The sequence below is a fragment of the Bombus bifarius genome, unplaced genomic scaffold, assembly GCF_011952205.1.
Source record: "Bombus bifarius isolate JDL3187 unplaced genomic scaffold, Bbif_JDL3187 scf7180000007973, whole genome shotgun sequence".
Classification (NCBI taxonomy): Eukaryota; Metazoa; Arthropoda; class Insecta; order Hymenoptera; family Apidae; genus Bombus; species Bombus bifarius.
The window spans coordinates 7,080,083-7,094,508 of record NW_022884359.1 but is presented as its reverse complement, the minus strand read 5'-3'; the positions used below and the strand labels follow the sequence as shown (position 1 = coordinate 7,094,508).

Below are 14,426 nucleotides of genomic sequence, written 5' to 3'. Positions count from 1 at the left end.
GTGTAATTATTATTTGTGATGTACGAGGTATCGTTGAAGTAGATTTATAATGTATTGCCACGATATTGGTTAAATAAAAGCTGAAAATCTGACGATGTTAATATTGAAACATTTCATGATGTCAGATTTTGAAAAATTCAATTTGCTGCTTTTTCTATATACGTATATACTCTGCCGGTTATAAATATTTGATACAGTTATTCCTTACAGTTATTTGAAAAGTCTAACAAATTTTACTTTATTTATTATTTTACGTTATAAAATACGTATGTTGCAAATGAGACAACAGATTTATAACAAAATATGAAACGCGAAAATACAAGCAGCGAAAAACATTCAATTTGTACGAAACATCAACAAATTTCTCTAGCACTATTAAACTAATATTATTATTTTTCAATAAATTCAATGAAATTTTATAAGTCATAGGTCATAAATTACCAGCACTGATAAATTTTTTTGTATGATAGTAACAAATAAATTTTTATAAACAAATTTCTCAAACCACAGATCATTTGATTATTCTATTCGTCGTAAGATTACAAAAATACATACAGTACTCATTATCAATATTTAAATCGTGAAACTAAACAACACTATTTACATTCCATTTCTGTAGTTGTATGTATAAAAATACATATGAATTTGCACAAACATCATAGTTTAATTATAAAGGAAAAGTCTATAATTTGCAATTTGTAACTTGTCAATTTACTGATATTATTAGTTGGTAAATTATTGTGCAAAAAGGTCCAGGTTAACAATGTAAATATTTTATCCTTCTCCACTTCTATGCATAATATATAGATACTTCGTAAAAATTTCCTAACCTTTCTTCGGATATAACAACGCATTAATTTGTTAACCAAATTTATCAATAAGGAAAATAAGGCTCAAAAATTAGAATCAAATGTCATTTTTACAATTTACAGTTTACTTCATTGAAAAACGTATGTTCGAAATTGTGTCACCATCGCAAAAACTTTGTTCATTTAACAAATTTTGTGAATTAGACATTAAATAAGTATAACTAACTGTAACTCCTTTTAATTCATAAAAAAAATGCCAACTACGTCGAAGCGAAGAAATCGAATATGCGACAGTTAAAGGGTATCTAAGGGAATGCTCAAGAGGAATTTCGGTAGGTGAAGACGTCAAAGAAGATAGTCTAACAAGTAGTATTGATAATAGAGTTCTGTTACGTTTCGTTTCCCACCGAACTTTCTCCTTGATATTCTAATGCCTCCCCCGACTTCCTTCAACCCTCACATATTCACCGTTCAACTCTCAATGTACTTTCCCATATATATCCATTTATAGATTAAAATGAGTCACCCCTACGCATGCAAAACTATAAATCTCCTGTCTACTATATTGCGCGTTCCTTTGTAGAGTAATGAATTCATATAACATATCAGTTGTAAAAGTGGTGCGAAATACCTTCATATTTTTCTTGAGAAACTTGTTTATTACATGCATTTGTTTGGATTTTTTCATTCTGATAAGCATTCGTAAAGGTTAGGACTTTATGATAACCATTCAAATCAATTTTAAAGCGTTGTACCAAATAAAAGTTCCAGTCAGGTTGAGTTTCATAATTGTCATATTACGCAATTTTGTTCTTATCTGCATATGATAACCATAAACGACAAAAAAATGCATGTTTCAAAGACTATTTTCATTTATCGATTGCATATGATAAATAAAATAATATAGATATGACACATGCACACTAAAAAGAAGATGAACCGACTTACAGTATCGATGTGCAATAGTTACAGTTTTTCCTTGATACGTACTCTAGTTGTGGTTTCTTCTTCACACGCATTCTTTAGTTACAATTTCTTTTTCACACGTACTTTAGTTTCAGCTTCTTTTTACACGCACTTTCTTACGAGTCACATTTAAATAAGGTTACATTCAGAATAAAAAACAAACTACACTTAGAGCGAATGTAAGGGCAGACCTAAACTGCCCCCTGGCGGCGTTCTCGCAAACTACTGCGCATTCTTTTAGCGCATTACATACATACATTTTTGTCACCATGTCAGTTTATGTAAAAATGGCGCGAAGGAATGTCGAAAGTGTCGAAGTGTTGCAAATCGCAAGGAATATACACGGATCTTAGCACGCGACAGCGAAGAATTTATGTACGCTGGAGGCTGCGTCTAAGAAGCAACAACTTTACATCCGTGAAAATACAGATCAACCACGGGTCATCCTTTAAATCTATCTGTAAGTAGCTCGAACGATCCTGTTACTGCAGTAATGGCGACAGGTCGTATGGCGAAACGTATCAAGTTTCCACCATGATGATTTGTCGAGATTCTCGGAGTAACGACCAAGTTGGAAAGTATAGTCGACGGTCGAACGACTAACAAGAATAACGTTTTACGGAAACTTACACGGAAGTGATCGGGACCTTTGCACGATTACGTTCGTCGAAGTGTTCGACTCAAGGAACTCCGCGAGAGGAAAAATTGAATGGCCATCGCTACCCTTGTATAGAGTTTCCCGATAAAAGAGCGAGAGTGACGAAGAAAGGGAACGAAAAAGAAAAAGAAAGAACGACAGGGATGAGGGAGTGAGAGAGTACAGCGACACGCATTTCCGCGGCGGGGGAGGGGGAAGGAGCAATGCCGTGACGGGGGTTAAACCTAAGGTACGATACACACGAGGCAAAGTCGCGGCGCGCCGCGCAGTCTCGACTCCGATTGGCCCATGAGAAATCCGCGCCAACGAGCGGAGACCAGTTGAGCGCGAGACTCCGAGCCGAACGGTTGTACGCACGGACGCAGCCCGGTGACTGAATCTACGATACGATTTCGTACCAAGCATTTTGTAACATAGTTTTTGCCCTTAATCGGAAGTATTCACTGTCATATTTCGCTATTGCCTACTCTCTGAAATAGTCGGATATATTAATACAATTATTTCGAACTTGTGACAAGTGACACGTAATCGCGTATGTGGTGATCGATTGTCATCGAGTCTAAACAGTGACTCTGTGGATTTCTCAAGTTGGCGTTTTGACGTTTCTCCGAGGGAATTCGAGTGGCAGAAAGCATCGTGTCATCCGGTACCCACCGGTGAGTCGTTGCATTTCATTTTTTATTTACACGTCTTTCCTTGTATTTTAAACCGCGATCGTATTTTTCTACGGACGAAATGAAGTGTCTTGAGGGTTTCGTATCGCGGTACTTTGCGGGTTTCTTGCGTGTATCGATGCACGACATGGAACGCGTCGCAATATTCTTTTTTTCTCGATGTTCGTGCGTCGAACAGGAAATAATGCGAAGACCTTTAACAGTTCGGGCAGCTGCCACCGACAAGCAAGAAAAAAACTGGTCCGGTGTTGTGCCGGTGCGTTGAAATACCGTGGCTGTGGTGTCTGGCACGTGACTAGCCGACTGCTTCCGAGTTACCGCGATTACCGATCGAAATTTCGCTGATTGTTTCGTGTCCAGTTTTGTTTTCTCTCCTCACACTGGCGTGTTATACGAATTCCTTAGCTGTAGACAGCAAGGTGAACGGAAGTGGATGAGATAAGCGTCAGACAGACGGAAATTTGGCGGGCGTTTGAAGTGCACGGTGTCTGCTGTTTTCGTTGAAGTTTATCGGTCGAAAATTAGATAGACACCGTTCTTAGAGAGCGTCTGGCGATTTGAAGTTCGTCTCGAACGTAAAGATGGATAAAGAGAGACACGGTGAACGTCTGGAATGTTTCTCCGCTCGTCTCAAAGCGGTGTAATGTTCAGATTAATCGAGTGGCTTTGAAACGTTTTACCTTTGACGATGATGCGCCTTTATCGTGAAAGCGAAATTGCCGAAAACGTTTCCATCATATAAGTGCACAATATAAGTTGACGATTCTTTCCAATGATTTGTATCATCGATTATACGGAAGCATTTTCTCGCGTTGGAAGTTTTGCCGAGATCGTCGTGTCCGGCTATTAGGTTATAGAATTAAGTGCGCGCGGCAACGTCTGTAATTATACCGTGAGCTGAGCAATTTCTTCGTGCTGGCCTATATCGTTGACGTTTAATTTCACTCGTGTAGTCCCGTCGTTACAACATGTTAACTTTCTAGCGTGAAGGTGAAGTGCAATCAATAATTCGAAAAACAAATTGCTGTGGAACGATTTTGAGACAAGTGTCGGATAGTTTTCGTTTCTATCTGTTTTCCCTTTGTTTTGCAGTTCTGTTTTGGTTTCTTCTAATCTGTTGTGTGGTGTTTCGTAGAAATCCTGCGTATCTAGTATTCTCCGCACAATAATTTACCAAATGATAGTACCTGTAAACTAGTCGCGAGATCTGTTGCTACAATTTTTTGTACGATAATCGGTTGGCTTGAATTTTGCTTGTTTTTATAACTTATGACCTGTAGAATTTCTTCGAAACGATTTTAAGCTATGCATCTGGTATTTTCGTTCCTATTTGTTTTTGTTGTTCATTTTTGTCCGTGTTCAGTTTCTTCTAATCTGTTGTGGTAATTCGTGGAAGAGAAGTAATAATTCTAAGTACTTGGTCTTCGTTGCGCAATAATTTACGAAACGATAATATTTATGAATTGGTGACAAGTTTTACTCTAACAAATTTACGTCGAATATGATAAATAGTCGATTTCTAGGATCATGCATGTTTTCGTAACAAACTAGTTTTTATACGTCGTGATTTATGAAATTTCGCTAATAATGTTAAATAGTACAAAAAGACTATGGTGATTTTAAATATAGTAATCGTAGTGATCGTGTTCACTGTAAGGTGTAATTGATATTTGTCTGAAAATCGACTTGTTAGTTATTTTTGTTCGAAGTTGTTTCTGACAAGAAATTATGATTCTCTTATTACATATTACATCAGGATATTTTTAATTGAAAAGTCAGTTTTTGAATTATGAAGGTATCATTCTGTACCTTCATGTTAACACGCGGTATAAAATTATCGCGCAGTTATAACAGTAAATTATTGGAAGCAAGCAAATAAATCTCGTATTAAAATTATGATTGTCATTGTTATCAGTATAGCAGGTTGTAAGAATAATTCTGAGGTATAGCTCATTTAATCACTACATGGCCATTTCTTTTTCGAATATAAGCCTACTCTGATGGAAAATCATAAACGGCTTAAAGTGATTTCTGACTGTAATACGTTCTTTTAATTGACAATACATTTTCATATCACGATACATTATTCCGTGCATTTGTGCCAGGAGAACATAAAATATTGCCGAATGTATTAAAATACTAAATTATTTGAATCACGCGAATAAATTCTGTGTTAAAATCATGATTAGTACTGCCACTCCTATGAATATAGCAGTTCGTTGGTATAATTCTGAGATATAGCTCATTTAATCGTTACATCATGAATATTACAAATTTGCCTGCGGGACTTGACACGTTCTGTACTGTATTTATTAGTAGGATGCAAATAACTTGAATATTCTAATATTTTGAGCAACGTGCCGTCTCGAATCTTTCTCCAGTGAGTCATGAAATCATTTCGCCAAAGTTGTGTTATATAATGAACAAAAAATAATACAGATTGTGCTTTTATAGCAACTAAACTAACAAAACTGCGAATGCTAATACGTAAATATGCAGACATATATAAAATATATATAGGTATGTTAAAATGTATAAAATTTCCAACATACTGTGTACGTAATTCGTTTCTTGGCTGACCAATTTAATATTGGGATATTGAAACACTTTTCAGACATTACTTTATTTATGACGAGAAACGGAAAAACCACCATATCGATAAACTGGTTTTTAAATTAACTTAAAAATACCATATCCATACTACGGAAATTAAACAATAGAAACGAAGTAATTTAAAACAGATCAAAAGAAAAGAACAAGATTCTAAACAACATCGTATTCTTTTCTCTCTTTCGAAAGTCGCTTCGTCGCGGCACGGCGTTATTCTGGCGGAAAAACTCGTGACAATTAAGGAAGCTGGCGAGAACTCAAACATTTGCATAACGTCAGATTTACGAGAGTCGTTGCCTCCGCGGAATTATCATATTTATACGTTACTTAACGCGGCTCCCGTGTATTTCACGCCGAAAAGTTGCCGCGAGCCAGAGCCCACGGTGGTCGACAACGATAACTTCTCTCGCGATTAAAAGTTTCCAAGGCTTGTCTCTCGGAGCTCCTCGAAACCGAGTAGTTTCTGATATCGAAACCCGTGGCCGGGAAAACAGAAGGGACACTGCAATTGGTTCGCTCGGATGCTCTCATAAGAGGGGTAGATTCTGCGACGAGAATCAATGACGAAATTGAAACTCCGGTGAAATAATGAGACGTAGAAATCGTGATGCAGGAATAGAGGGAAAGTAAGGTGCGTAGAACGGAGTGAAAAGTTGGAAAAATCGAGTGGAAAGTAGGCCTCCGATGGAGTAACGTGTCCCGGGGAGAAGCGAAGACACTGACGAGATCGATCCACTTTGTCAGCGTGAAAGACGGGGGTGGAACTTGAGACACGGAGGGGTTGGCCGAGTCCCTTTTTAAAAAGGAGCCAACCAAAGGGAGCTTGCCGGTACTTTCGACCGCGTTGAAAATCTTTCTCTTTCTCTGGCTCGTTTCAATAGATTCCGTGGTATATACGTCTGGTTAGGTGTTTACTCGCGATCGTAAGGAGAGTTTTCTCGTGGACTGAAAGAATGAAACCCCCTCGGCGAATGGGAATAGAAAAAGGTGGATGTCGTTTAGTGGCGCGTGGGGCGTGGCGATCTCTATTTCGAGGACCACAGCTTCTCCCGGTAAGCTTTATTGCATAAAGAAGGCAAAGTTGCCATGAATCGAGGTCGCAAACAAAAAGTGTAACGTCGAACAGGGTTCGTTCCAGTCTGTGCATCGGTGCTCGCATTTTTACCGCTAGTCCGTTAAGCCGCTTACTTATCTCCTTTATCGAACCCTATTAGGGCTAACAGGAATATCCGTTCCTCGATAACGAAAACGCTCCGTTTATCGGTCTAGGTAAACTGCACACAGTCTGATCCGATCTATCTGATAAACGGCCGACGTCGATCACCGCGAATCTCCCGATCGATCGTCGAGATCGTTTTAATTGTTTCTTCTAGATGATCTTGATAGGTTTTCTGGTTTCCACGGAGCTTCGAGATGGTTTGGAGATTAGTCAAGCTATTTGAATTTGAATTTATGCAAATCGAGTTACTTGACTTTGAATCATTTAATTGAAGACCTAATCTGATTTCAAGTGTATATAATGAAAACTGGTGCTATTAGGTTCAGAAAGGGTAGTTTAAAAAAAGTTGGTTTAAGAGTTAATCAGCAAGCATAAAATGACATTACGTTATCTATCGACTGTTATTCTTATCAAGTCAAGGAATAGTTGGTAAAACCTCTATCGCACTTAAGTCTGTCTGCTTAGAAAAATTTAAATTTTATTTATCTATCATTAAAGTTTTAGAAATTAATGTTTCAGAAATTACGTGAACCTATGTAAATGGCAGATATTTCCGTTTGAATTAAAAATAATTATATGAAAGATGTGAATGTAAAAGCGGTAATAGTAGAATAGTTTCAAGTTGGTTAAACTCCGAAAACTTGGTTAATCAGGATGAGGTTTCTTTGGGTTTGTGAGGTGCAAAAGATTTTCTGTGCCGATTATGCTGGACAGATTCGTATCTTTGTCGCGTATCGTTACGTTCACCTTCGGACGACATTTTTTTAGTCTCGTTCATTAAACGCGGTGACTCATGACGTCGGGCTCGTTATGCCTCGTCATAATTTTCTCGAGTACTCTGAGATTACGACGCGCGATAAATCCATAACGGCTTAGGAATTCGTGGCTATTCGTGGGCCTCGTTTGTCAACCATTTCCGTGCGCTTTGTTGCCTGCTAAGTGGCTGAAGAAATCGGAACTGGCGCCGTACTTAAATTTCTGGTTTTAGCTGTGATATCTGAAATCTCCGAGATTTCATATACAGATCTCCATAATTCTTCATCACTGAACATCGTATAACAACAATGTGATTATATAACTCTCTGTTGGGAGTTGTATTATATTGTATTGGATAAAGTATTAGACATTTTGGAATATTCGTATGTTTATTCAAATTAATTTAAAAATATCGTTTCGATACACGACATCTTTTTATGTTATAGAATGGTGTATATTTGACTTATTTTTACTTTATACATACACCTACGTATATACTTACATACAAGCCTCTGGAAAGTCAAACTGATCAACTGCACCCTTTGTTAATTACCCTAATCACATTATATAACTAGAAGATTAATATTCAATTCCCAATAAACAAATTACTCAATGTCATAAGTTAGTCGCGAGGGAATTACATAAGGAATAGTGATTTCCAAGATGAATTTAAAAAATAATTTGTAATACCAGCAATTTATATACTTTTCAATCTATGAAATTGATCAGAATGATTTCTCAGCGGCTCGAACAGAAGCATTCCGTTCTATGAGAATTTCTAGTTTTCTCTTTAGCATAGACACTTACCTCTAGATATACGAATCTAAAATATGTACATACACTTAAATATACTTTACATGGATAACTGTAATTTAGATAACAGGATAAAGATGATATGTGCCTTCATAAAAGTCAACATCATTTCTCTCTAAAGATTGCGTACACATTTTTAGTCATTTCAAAGCAAATACCTTAAAACCTTTCGTTTCAACACGTTCATTAATTCCGACGTTAATTCATTATCCTGCAATTTCCCAATTCGTTTACAACCTTCCAACTCATTCGCAACTATCTTCACCAATGTCCCCACGATTCTTCGATGTCCTTCCGGAACACTAACTCCACACCTCTGTAAGCCCACCCATTTGCCTGCCGTTCCTCGAAACCCCGGAACAATAGCAAAATCGAATCGAAACTTGCCGCTTAATTGCTCCCGACAGAATTCGGCCCGTGCCGGTCCTAATCTTGTTTCGAGTTTCTGAAAACACGGTAGCCCATCCCTCTCCGGTCCCGTGAAACATTTTATGCAACCATCGGACGCACAATGGACGTCTCAATTCCTGGCCGATCCACGAGACGCGAAGTTTCGCTTGGCGAAGCACGCGGCGACATATTCGTGGGGTTCTGTCGACGGAACAAAATCCATTTGTCTCGCATCGGGCCGGGTACCGGCCTTAAAAAGCCTTTCCATCTCGCCTCTTTGCCCGTCTCCGCTCGACGGCCGGATGAAAATTACTCGTAACAAGATTTATTTCATTTAAATGAGGATGTGCGCTAGGCGCCCGGCTAGAGACATTCCATCTCGCTTAGTCGTTCTTTTTCTTCCAATTTTTTTCTTTCTCCAATTCTTCCTTTCTTCTCGTTTTTGTTCACGTGGCCGCCACCGGTTAAATAACGCGGCCGTGCAGTCGGCCATCTCAAAGGCGTGAAACGAATCGTCCTTTAGCGTGCTCTTTCTCGACTATTAGAGAGACAGGTCGACGATCGATCGATCCGACTTTCTCCCCTCCTCGATCGGAATATGTCTGTCGATAACAGGCAGATTTCACCCCCGTCTACTATCCTGCCGCGTGTACGCGAGTCTTAAAGCGTGTAACGTGTTTCAGCCGAAAGGACGGTTAGAAGGCTGAAGCTAATTTAGCTTCAAAGAGTCTCGTTGCTCCATTCGACTACACTGGTTAAGAATTATATCTATGTTTCACTGTGGTTCATTCAATTACCAAACTTTCTCTTAACCCGGCTGTCCATCTATTTCGCATTTTCTACACGCAGCTCACACGCCAGGCTGGGAAAATTTGTCCCAGATCTTTCATACTAGCCGGCTTACCCAACACCCACTACGGAGAGCCATAAATCAGCGTCAGCCGACTCGCGTTCCGGCGAAACCTCGGAATCATTCTCTAATAAGACGCCTAAAATAACCCGCTAGTGAAACCTCGAGGAATAGCGCGATTCCGCGACTGGAATCCAAAGAGAACTTATTAGATCGTCATTTCCACGAAAGAAGTAGTTCGTTTCCTTCCATTATCGACGTCTTCGATCGAACTTTCGGATGCATCGCGTGCCAGAGGGACTAGGTAGTGAATGGGAATCAACTCTCGCCAGTGGAAGAACGTCGATACGTGGCATCCACTCGAGGACTCGTCTTTTGCTCTTACGTTCTCAAAACTTTTTCGTTCTGATCGCCTGTAATGTGTATGATGAATGCTTGGATACTTATTAAGAGTGACGTAACTGAGAAAAGTAGATTTTCATAGGAAACGGTGTAAAATAGAAAGCTTGAGTTGGAAAATTATGAATTACTTTAATAGCATTTAATACAATATTGTCTATGCGTATTGGCTATTATCAGAAGATGGATTAAAAATATTTCGAATTTTACTATTTTGGTTTGACACAATATTCTGGTTATATAATACAGTGAGATTCATTAATTACGCTAGAATCGCTAAAAGGTTGACTTTGTATAGAAAAATTGTTTTAAGCAGCGTAGATGAATTTTAATAAGCAACTAAAATCTAGTAATGACTGTTCGATCAGCGTAATAAATTTCTACAAATATAACTTATATATAATCGCCTAAAGGTATCCGTCTATATTTCAAATAAGTATGAAACGATTCAACGCGTATCGTCGATAATACATGCAACACGAGGGACATGTTATAACAGAATAGCCATAAATCCAGTCTGAGAAGGTGCTGGCATCTCGTCGTAAAAGAATACCTACGTAAGAGGCGTGTCGGGGCGAGGCATCAGGGCACACGTTTTCGAGCTATATTCCTGCGTTTGAGCGAAAACTTTGCCCGTATAAGTCGACGTTCGCGATCTTATAAACCTGTAGCCGTTGGATGTGTTGCGACTATCGTTAGGAATCGGGGCGGTGAATATTTCATAGCCTCAAGGTATTGCCCAGTCAGTGGCGGCAATTTGTCGTTGCCTCGAATTCGCGGCCGGTAATCTGCATAAATCGGCTTGTTACTCTCGCGGAGGACTTTTTAAAAAAGTAACTCGCCTGCCGTCGGAAGTTTGTTCGAGGAGCTTCTGAGTTACGAGTGGCTGTTCGTTTGCTGCGCCTTGGAACTTTTCGTAGCAGATTCGATCCGGCAAGGAACACGAGGGACCAAGGCGTTTGTATCGCCAGTCGTATTTGAGTTACAGATCTTTCGGGGGAATTTCATTGGCCCGGAACCATTGATACGATTGCCTGCGAGTAGTTTATCTGTTCTTTAATCCGGGTCTCGATCGAGAGATCCCGTCCGTTGTCTAGGGTCGCTTTTTGTGTTTGATCGAGTACAAAGCAGTTGTGTTAATCCTGTCGACCGAATGAAGAAAGTAGATTGGATATTATTGACAATGAACTACGTTTTCATGTAGTTTCGGGTCATTTTTCAACCATCGTTTCGTTTAGGGAAGCTGAACCTTTTTCTCGGTTCTTTCGAAACAATTTGAAAACATTAACCGTATGTTAACATTAACCGGAATGGATATTTGGTTTGAACAGAAACGACTTTAGGATGGCCGGCGATGCTCTTATATTTGTATGAAAATCAAGCGTTGAATTAACTGCGCCATCTCAGCAGGACGGAACTATTAGACGGCAAACAAGCGGCGGACATTACGCGCGATGGCGCATAAACGGTTCAAGAAAATTGCCTCGTCGAAAGTAGAACGGTGTTCCGCTTGAGATTTCGATACAACTGGCTACGAATTAAAGAAGGCGACGCAACATTGTGTTAGATATAACTTCCAACCGTTAATCCCTTCGGTACGAAGGGTGTATAAACATAAAGAACGCAGGTGAAAAATATATGTTATACATATATACGTAGTCCCTGTTTTTTTTTTATAGAAGAGCAATTTTAAAATTCAGTATATAATTAACCAATTCTTTATTGAAGCTATCTTTCCATTTTTATATAACTTTAATATTCCATACGTGCTTTTGTCGTCTTGAACATTTAAAGAGTCTCTCTTAAAGAATTTCCTGACTTGAACATTTAAAGAGTCTCTCTTAAAGAATCTCCTGACTTTATCACTCGTTTTTAAATTACTTGTTCTTTCGAATTCTGGTTTTCAACTATAGAAAGACACGAAAATGAGAAAAATCTGAAACAGAATGGACTTATCGCGTTTACTTCCTACGATCTTCGATTAATTTATCATATTTTTCTCGTATAATCATCAAATGTTTATGCGCGTGTAGCTTTTCTATTAATGAAAACTGCTTTGCTGAAAGTACTTCAGTTTCATGTGTGACGTATCGAAAAGTTGTTGGAAGCTTTCACGAAGAACGAAGGAAAAAATGGTTCTTTGAAATCTTTGTAAATTTTCCCCTCGTTGTTTGCCACGTATGTAAATGTATCTCGAGTTTCCTGCGACGATCCAGGAGCCTCGATTTCTTCCCCCATACTTGGGTCGGTCCCTCCGTTCGAAAAACTCTTCCTTCCGGCGGCCTTTCTGTCTCGACCTCTCGATGCTGCATTTTAGACGCGATAAAGAGCATAGGATGGAAGATCGGCCGGCATAAATTCGCCGGTGTTGGAGAAGGGTGCCCGTCAGATCATCGGAGTAGATCTACTTGGTGCAAATTCGAGGCTCTTCGGTGACATCGATTGTCAGCGCGCTTGTCAGCCATACTTTCACCAGGACGTGGCACGTCGAGATGGGGACAATCCCCGATCGAAGAAACAGAATCTTGTTTTCCTTTTTGTCTTCTTTTCCGTGTCCCACGTGACGAGACTAGTCGACATCTGTCGCGTGTCATACGGAAGGACACGTGTCAACGCGCTCGTAAACGCTCGTCAACCAAATTTGATCTCTCTGGTTTGTACGTCTGGTTCGAACTGTTCGTCGTTTTCAAAAATGGTAGGAAATATGTACAGTTACTTCGAGAAATATTCGGATGGTAAGAACATTTGAATACCTATATTGTGAAGTATCTAATTGGGTCCTAATTATCGAAGAATTTAGTCGAACCGAACTCCGTATCGCTAGTTTAATACATTTTTATTTTACTTTTATGTACAAAATGTTTATATATATAATATGTTTATTTATTCCGAGATAAAGATATTCGTTTATCGGTTTATTAAATTTTAAAGTAATTTAGTAGAAATGTTTCTTTAGAATCACTGATATAATTGCAATATTTAAGAATACTCTAGCCACGAGAAAACGTAATATTGCATCATTAACTGTTGATGAATTGACATAGTTACATTATCACACGGAAAAAGGAAATAACCTAAATAAAGTAAGAGTGGTACTCTAGAACATTGAGCAAGATAAATTTAAAACTCACCAAGCTAATTTAAAAGCCACTAAGATCAGGGCTAACGAGATTAAAGTCGGAAAAAAAACAATAGTAAATACGCAGACGACTAAAGAAAGATTAGTCGTAAACCGAGTTATATCATTTTTATGGGAACAGTTAGACTGCGAGCCTGACCAGGTGGTAGGTTGGTAATTAATTACAAGAACAGCATGAACTACGACATTTTCCAGTGTTATACGTATGTTCTGTAATTAATTAGGACTCAGACGTGCACGTGTGAGACGAGGCATCTTAATTAACAGGACTCTGCGTCGCTTTTTACTCGACCGCGTAAGAAGGCAAGCGACTGTTATTTAGCGGAGACGTACCGTGACGCGGCTTTTCGACCGGATAAAGAGCTGGTGGCGACCGTAAAAGACAGACGCTCGAGTGTTCCAAGCCGCGTGAAAGCTATTTGTTAAGTCAAGAAAAGTTAAAACACGGGTGAATTGCGGTTTACGCGAAATTTGCGTGATCTGCGGTTACGAGCTACCTTTCATTCAGCCCAGGATCGAACCGGTCTGCTCAATTTTTCTGCCTTTCTTCGTGGTCGAAGACGTGGTTCGAGCTGCGTTCAAGGTCTGATAGACAGAGATAAGAGCGATTTTTATGGGCAGCACGTTACGAAATTCGGAGGTTGGCCGATGTTTGTCACAAGAGATAAGATGTTAACGTCTCTTTGTATCCTTCGAGCTGTTGAAACCTTCCTTTCATGATAGTTTTTGCTCGATAGAGTGGAAAGTATAGGAAGTAGGTATCCGGACATTCGGAAAGATCGTTAGAATTGTTATTTGGAAATCTTGTTGGATATTTTTTAGAATCTTATTTAATATTTTAACATCATTACAAATGACGAAAAGACACATGTTTCGTTTCAAGACCAAATAGGAAGATAATTTTGTCATGGGACTGATTGATAACATACTGAATTTTAAAACTGCTGTTCCATATAAAATGTTTGACTTGTCGTGCTCTTTCTCTATACTCTTCATTTATATAAACAAATAATATTTGTTGATTATTTATTTCGATAAGAAGTTGGTAATTTTCGTTTATTTATCTTAAGGAATGATAGGAATAAACTGAAATTTAAATTTTTATCTCCTCTTTTATTTCATTTCAAAGGCGAGCCTGAAGAA

At 38.7% G+C, this 14,426-nt stretch overlaps 1 protein-coding gene across 1 annotated transcript in view; it reads left to right on the top strand.

Annotated features, from left to right (window-relative positions):
* Positions 1-2,309: 2,309 nt before the first annotated feature.
* Positions 2,310-14,426, top strand: part of LOC117216001 (protein slit) — a 630,281-nt gene continuing 618,164 nt past the window's right edge. The window contains exon 1 of the mRNA XM_033462555.1: positions 2,310-3,089. The gene's annotated coding sequence lies outside the window, so the exon portion shown is untranslated. The remainder of the gene's footprint in view (positions 3,090-14,426) is intronic.